An 8,278-nucleotide genomic window follows, 5' to 3' on the forward strand; every position below is an offset into this window, starting at 1 on the left:
TGCCTGCAACATTTCAAAAATAACATGAAGGCTAACCTCACGTTCTTCCTTGTTCGGGATTTTCTGAGCTTCTTGTGGATCTCCCTGCGCATGCTCCTGTAGGTATGTGAGATTATATCGATCCGTTGAGCATCGCGCGAGACCGCGTCCACGGGGATTGGTTCAGGCACATACTCATGGTTTTGTGGTAGCACTCCAACACCCGGAAGATCCACAACGTTCTCCCTGTGGTCCTCGAGATTGTTATTTTCGCCTCCATTCACTAAGTTAGACATATTAACCTGAAATCGAAGATCTTGAATAAGAAAAAGCGTGAAAGATAACTTGCGTTGAGTGACAAAACCAGCAAGAAAATAATCACTATTATTTTTAGCCCCCACAGTGGGCGCCAAACTATTTACCGTCAAAATAGTAATAACAATTAAATTTGTTGATGGGACTCTAAAAATACGTGATCTATTTTTATGCTGGTTTGTTAAGAAGTTGATGCTAAGTATATGAGATTTAAAGACGAAATGGAGTTAAAGAGAGAGCTATAATCAAACCGATAGGCTAGTTACTCGGAGCCTGAGACTTGTCGATTTCGGTCCTCGAGGTCGATCTCAGGGCTCGGCTACGAGCTATTAAGGGCAATCGAGGTAGGAATAACAGTTATGGGATAATTGAGGGAGGCTCTTTATGGCCAATAATAAGCAATAAATGAAGAACAAGTATGAAAACAATAAATGAGAGCAACAATATCAAGAGAGTATGTTAGAGGGAAAAAAGAAAGTTCTTGTATATTTCTTATGGAGCAGTTGGAGCAACAGTAGTTACAAAGTGTCAAGGATCCCCTTTATATAGGAGGAGAAATCCCAACATGGTACAAAACACATTAATGATAAAGAAATCGGGATGGGACAGCTGACTAACTTCATGATGCAGGCTCAGACTAACTTCAGACTAGCCTAACAGATTTTGCCGGCCTTGGTTGCACTCTTCGGGAACTCCCCATATCTGTTGGGGTCACAACCAACGTTATCCCTAGGTCGGATGTCGATGGACCTCGAGGGAGGGTACTCGTTCCGTGGTCGCGAGCCTTCGAGGTGATCTTCTGAGATGCCTTGTCAACGAGAAATTGGTTCCTCCGTTTTTGCCATATACAATGGCAAAAACATCAAAAACTGTTCCTCAAAAGGAGAAAGCTTCTTCATCGTGGCCAGCCGACGATAAAAAACCGGTGGAGCCACGCATCGAGGAGTGTATTCCCGGGGTGTGCCATCTTACTTTCGATTTCAAAGTTGAGAAAACCTCGTCGGTCCCTGGCCGTTGTGAGCCAATGTCAAGATATATATGCTCGATAATTGAGGGCGACCTTAAGCAGGTGAAGAAAGATTGCCATTGGGAAGGCAAAGATATGGTGATTCTGATCCCCGAAGAGGACATCACTACTTACGTGAAAGGGTTCTTAAGTGTTTACACTTATCCTTTTACGCTGGGTCCCGTCGATCCTATTATCCTCGACTTCTACCGCCAATACTGAATAACCCTAGGCCAGATCCATCCTTCTTTCTAGTGCATTGTCATTTTTCTTCGATTATTCGTGAGCAAGGTTAAAAGGATGTCTTTTACCCTCGACCATCTCATTAGAATGTACAGTCCCCGTCTCTGTCGAGATTAATAAGGCTTCAACGTCGGGCTACCAAGGTACTATTCTCGAGCATATACGAGGACAAGGATCGAGGATGGATGGGCCGGTTTGTCCGAGTGAGGACTTCCGACATAATCCCGGCTGAGAAGATTCCATTCCCCGAAGAATGGAATATGAAGCATCGGGTACAAATCCACCTATAGCTTTTGTTTATTGTTTTGTTTCTTTTGCCTTTTCTTATTGACATCCTTTCCTGTGATGCAGCGGTTTCTTGGGTGCCTGGAGCAATCCCTGTGACGACCCAAAATCCATCAAAGGTTGTGATGGCACCGGACACCACCGTCAGGCAAGCCAACACCAAATAATTAGTAAGTTCTCATTTTAATATTTCTGAAATCATGAATTTCCTTCAATTTAACAAGTAAAAGATGAACTTTACAGAATAATAATAACATTTTCCAATTTCATGCTAAGTACCCCATAATCATCCCAGAACCCGGTGTCACAAGTGCATGAGCATTTATTAAGGGGTAAAATAAAATACAACTATCTGGAATACAAATTTTGGACAGAAAAAAATACCAATAATCTGAAGGAAACTCTGCTAGCTACAAATCGCACATAAGATGCAGCTCGCCTAAGTCCATGTGTCAATCACGTCGTTCCATCCGCAAGGCCACTAAATGTATATATGCATATACAACAAATTTACAGCAAGTGTATTATGAGTACGGAAATAATATGTACCCAATAAGTATCAAGTCTAACCTCGAAGAAGTAGTGACGAGAGGCCGACTCTGACACTTACTAGTGGTCCAATGTTATGATAATATGAAATTCTAATTAAGCATGATTTCTAGAGATAACAACAAAAGTCGGAACAACAAAATAGTTGAACAATTCTTTCAAAGAACCCCAAAACACTTCCTTCATTTAAAACAAACGATCTCTCAACAATGAATTTATACAAATTATAAAACAAAGGGTTTCAAATTATATTATCACACATAATTCCCACCAAAGATGTTCGGCCCGATCCAATATATATGTAAACTATGCACTGTCGAGGGTCGAACGACGCGAACCATAGATGCATCTATTTCTCCGCTCGTGAATCATACATGTGACGTGGTCCCCGCTAGCGAATCATACATGCGACGCGATCAAATATAAATTTAGGAAATTACCCCCCTCGCGAATCATGCCTGCGACGCGATCAAATATAAATTTAACATGTAAGTTATATCTCTTTCTTGATTCTATTAAAAATAATGGAAATTCGTCTTGAAGCTTTTTTTTGAGTAAATTACCTCGCTCGCGAAACATACATGCGACGCTGTTACCCATAGATTTCTTAAGCTATTATAATATTTCTCAATTCTTTTCGAAATTACAAACTTCAAATGAAAAACTTTTAAATCTTAGATTCTTCAAAATTTAATTCTTTCAAGACAATTATTGCTCAACCTAAATCTTACTTCTTATGAAGGTAAACAATAAACATAAATCGACGGTAATATCAACAAGGCATGGTGTAAACCTAGGCTACCCGGATATATGCATAGCTAGTAGCTACGTATGGACTCTCATCACCTCGTGTATACGTATCTCCCACAATTAAAAGTACATATTAATTTATTTCACCTATGGGGTTAATTCCCTTTTACAAGGTTAGAAAGGAGACTTACCTAGCCCCGAAATTTCATAACCGACTCCCAAGCCCTTCCAACCACTCCAACCGATGCACAACGCTCCAAAACTAGTCAATAATTATGCAAACCCGTAAATGTATACTCAAATATTCATGACAATTCAATTTATAACAATTTCTAACCCCAACCGAAAAGTCAATAAAAATCACCCTCGGGCCCACGTGCCCGGGTTCTGAAAATCTTCGAAGATAAACATTACTCATAACCTTACGAACTCAAATATATAATTTATTCTCAATTCCATATCCAACTTCGTGGTCAAAATCTAAGAATACCAATTTCTAGGGTTTTCTTCAAAACCCCAAATTTCTACTAATTTCCATGTTAAAATCTATACATAATCAATGTATTTAAATCACAATAGGTGGGGATAGCTTACCTTGCCATAAATGATGAAAAAACCCTCTTGAAACCCTCGAAGAATCGCCCAAACCAAGAGAAAATGAAAGAAAATGGGTCAAATCCCGATTTTTAAATAAACACATTACCCAGCGATTCCTCGCATCTGCGGTCACTTTACCGCTTCTGCGGTTCAGCAGGTGCGGACAAAATACCGCTTCTGCGGTCCTCCATCGGACCCCTCGATTCCGCATCTGCGATCGCCATCCGCTTCTACGCCTTTGCTTCTGCTGCTCCCCACGCACAGGTGCGGTCCTGCTTCTGCGAAACTCAACCGCATCTGCGGTCCCAGTCTTCTCCAGCCTAAGCCGCTTCTGCAAACCTCATGGTCGCTTCTGCGGCTCCGCACATGTGGCCCTAACCTCGCATGTGCAGTTACACAAGTAGACAATAGCCTCAGCTCCTCCATAAGGCCAAACTAAATCTGTTGACCATCTCGAATCCACCCGAGACCCCCCCCCCCCCCCAGGGCCCCGTCCAATCACACCAACCAGTTCCAAAACATAATACGGACCTACTCGAGGCCTCAAATCACGTCAAACAACACGAAAATCATTAATTGCACTCCAATTCAAGCTTAATGAACTTTAGAACTTCAAACTTTTTCATTCAATGCTGAAACCTATCAAATCACGTCCGATTGACCTCAAATTTTGCACACAAGTCACATTCAACATTACGGACCTACTTCAACTTTCAGAATCAGAGTCCGACCTTGATGTCAAAAAGTCTACTTTCAGTCAAACTTCAATTTCTAACTTCCGCCAAACGACTCCAAAATGACCTACGAACCTTCAAATCCACTTCCAGACACACACCCAATACTAGAATCACCATACTGAGTTATTCCCAGCCACGGAATCCCAAACGGACATCGATAACATTGAAATACATCTTAACTCAAATTCATGAAATTTTTCAAAAATACCAACTTCCACAATAGGTGCCGAAACGCTCCCAGGTCATCCAAAACCTGATCCGAACATACGCCCAAGTCTAAAATCATCATACGAACCTGTTGGAACCTTTATATCCTGATTTCGAGGTCATTTACTCAAAGTCTAACCTTAGTCAGAATCTTCCAATTTAAAGCTTCCGAAATGAGAATTTTCTTTCCCAATCAACTCCAAACTTCCAAAATTCCAATTTTGACCACCTGTACAAGTCGCAATACCTGAAGTGAAGCTACTCATGGCCTCAAACTACCGAATGATGCACTAGAGCTCGAAATGACCAGCAGGTTATTACATTCTCTCCCACTTAAACATATATTCATCCTCAAACGTGCTAAGAACTACGGCGGAGTTGTCTCAAATTACTGTTTAACACCTCGTGCACCTATCCGTGCTACCACAACTCAGTTGAGTACACTGGCTCGAGTAAATCTGAAGATTCCCTTTTTGTTTGGTCAAATTAGCTTTAGAGCCAAATTCCAGCATCCAGAATCTTCTACCAGACATGTTTCCAACATACGAACACTGTATTAATCACCACACGATGTACCAAAACATGAGTGCATACCTTTGCTGAATTCACACCATGCACCGCGTAATCACAAGACCACAATAATATCATCTGATAATAAACACCGACATTCCACGGATCTGATGTTCCCAACACACCTCGTGACTCACATAAGTCCTGTTCCAACTCCTGCAGCACCGCCACGACGGAAAAGATGTGTAGAAATTCAAAACCGACTGCTGATTCAATAATTCATTAAATCTCTCCTCTTGTCTAGAATCATCACCCATTATGAACCAAATAATGGTATTTGCTCCTTAATATACTTCATATAATCCGATCACACTGATCCCAGATCAAAAAATCTTGTCTCGCCCAGTATAAGCTGTCCAAGCAATAGGCCACCCTTGATACTGCCAAAAACCTCATATAGTGTCGCAATGTGCAAAATGTCACACCTTTTTTACCACCCGAGGGTATATAGGAGTTTTTCCAATTAAAGTGACATTATTCAAAATGGAATTAATTAATTTATCAGAGTCGCCACTTGGAATAAATTTTTTGGTGTCCCAAGTCACCGGTTTATTTTAAATCCCAAATCGAGGAAGTTTTCGACTTTATTTAAAAGTCTACGAACCAGAAATTCTAAGTAAGAAATTTTGTTAACCCGGGAGAAGATGTTAGGCATTTTCGGTTTCGTGGTAATAGCACGGTCGCTTAGTGATTTATACTTGGCTTAAATTATTTAACTACTCATTTTTAGGACCTATGTGCATTTATCTTTTACCACTTTTAAACACTTGATTTATTCGTAATTAAAGAATTGGATTACGCGTACGTATATTCTTTTCTTTTGGCGCGTCAAAAATCATGTCACGCGAACGTGTCCATAAGTAATAACGCTTTGTTTATTTATTAAGAAAGTTTGGTTGAAGTTGCGCGAACGCATCCCTCGATTTATTTTTAAAAAGAAATTTGTAATTATGTTACGCGAACGTATACATAATCACCACAATAGTCTAAGTCGAGCCTAAAGCAAACTACGAATATTTAAAAAGGATATTTTACTATACTAAGTTAGCACTTAATATGAGGGCCATAAGTTATGGGTTTTGTTTGTATATGGCACACCTCAACTCATCTCGAAATCTATTGGATTATACTCAACTACTACCAGTTCATTAATTAAAACCGCATAGCAGACTTAGCTAAGTCTGCTAAATTTCCCTTGTTCAAATTCATTTTTTGATGGGCCAACTTGATTTCTATTTAGAGAAACTTGGTCCAAAATATGTATCCAATCAATATACTTTAATTTACCCCTAATTAGTTTGGTCTGCTAATAGGATCCATCCAGTGAAAACCAATGCAACCTTACAAAGGATATGAACACAGAAGCAAGAGAAACTAGAAATTCTGGCAATTAAAGGAAATCCATTAACTTTCCTTCACTAAATTCTACATCGCTCAACATAATAATAAGATGAGGAAACAAAGTTGTCATTCACATTAACCATTTATCAAAGAATAAAAGTTCACTTCCCAATCTCCTGAAACAACACCTACATATCTAATATTCCTGAGAAACAGAGCCAAATTCAGCTTTCCCTTTTTGCCAATCTTCTTAGGAAAACAAATTCTGGTGAATATTGGGCAGAACCCCACCATTAAAAACTGTTGCAGACCCCAGCAAATCGCTTAATTAAAAGGAATTAAAACCATTTACAAAGTCACTATGGCAATAGTTCACATGATTATCACAACTATATCCATATTACAATGACTATTTTTAAGCCAACACTTTCAACATCAGACTATAACTACAATTCCCAGTAAATTCGAAAATCAACATGTGCTTCCACGGAAACTTCATTAATAATTGAATCACAGAAACAGAGAGGGAGAGAAAGCTATGCTGATCCGCCACCATTAAACAAATATTCGACCAATTCTCAACTAAAAAAAATGTAATTAAACTTGTATGATTGCATAAACCAGCGCAGCATTCTTAGCAAGAAAATAGGGACCGAATTAATCCAAAAGGCATCATGCTTCATGAAAATAACACAGAAATCAAAAATCGAGCAAATCCTCAAAGCTAAGCATGAACTCAACCGTTTTATTCATTTAGTGCAAGGACAAGACAGAAAAATTTCAAAACTAACCTGATCGAACAGAGCACAAGCTACAATAGGCCAAATAACGACATAAATTAACTCGAACGGAGCTCAAAGGAAGTAGAAACAACAAAACACAACTTCATCTTCTAAATTTGGAACAAAACTCGAACATCCAGAAATGACAGAGGTGATGTAATAGTAGAGAAGAGCAATAGCGAAGGCTGCCAAAAAAGGCTCGCCGGCAACCTTGGGTAATAGAGCTTCGACACGATTAATGGGGAAGCTTCGGAGCTGCTTCAATGGCTTTTTTCAGAGGTATTTCGGCTGGTTTTTGTGAGTTTCTACATGGTATATCGAAGGTGTTTCAATGGAGGTTTAGGGGATGGTTTTTGGTGAAGGAAATTAAAGCTCTTCGTGGATAAGGTCTGATCTTCTCCTCTCCGTTGCTGAGCGAGAAATGAGGGACCAGACCAAAGGGAAACGACGCTCCAGTTCTCAAAATGGGTAAGGGATTTGATATCGTCCTAGGTCTAGTGTCTGTGTAGTTGAAGATGAGTAATGGAGAAGAGAGGGGAGCCCTAGGTTGCGCCGTTCTATCGAAAAAGGGGGAGGGGTATCTGATCTTATATCTTTTTGTGTCTAAAAATCTGTCCTTTTAATGTTAGGTCTAGGATCATATTAGGTTAAGGTTGGGGGGGTTTTAGCCTATTTTGGGGGGAATTAGGCCATCAGAAATGATTTTTAGCCCAAATTCGAACCAAGACCAAATCAAAACCCGTTCTTTCTTTTCCTTGATTTTTGCAATGTTAGCCATTTTAAACTCTAATTTAGTTTAATCTAATTTTTGTATGGCTAGCCTATTTATTTATTTTGCCTAATGATGGATTAATGCAACTAATTAATTAATTAACCTAAGAATGCAATTTTTTGATTTTTAGTTATTTAAAAGATGC

The 8,278-nt window shown here is 39.4% G+C and overlaps 1 long non-coding RNA gene across 1 annotated transcript; it reads right to left on the reverse strand.

Annotated features, from left to right (window-relative positions):
* Positions 1–6,591: 6,591 nt before the first annotated feature.
* On the reverse strand, positions 6,592–7,998 carry LOC107770671 (uncharacterized). Its single transcript, XR_001644665.2, has 2 exons — positions 7,371–7,998; positions 6,592–6,879 (listed from the first exon to the last, which is right to left on the reverse strand). It is a non-coding gene; the product is annotated as an uncharacterized LOC107770671 (long non-coding RNA).
* Positions 7,999–8,278: the final 280 nt, after the last annotated feature.

This window comes from Nicotiana tabacum, chromosome 11, assembly GCF_000715075.1.
Source record: "Nicotiana tabacum cultivar K326 chromosome 11, ASM71507v2, whole genome shotgun sequence".
In the NCBI taxonomy this organism is placed as follows: Eukaryota; Viridiplantae; Streptophyta; class Magnoliopsida; order Solanales; family Solanaceae; genus Nicotiana; species Nicotiana tabacum.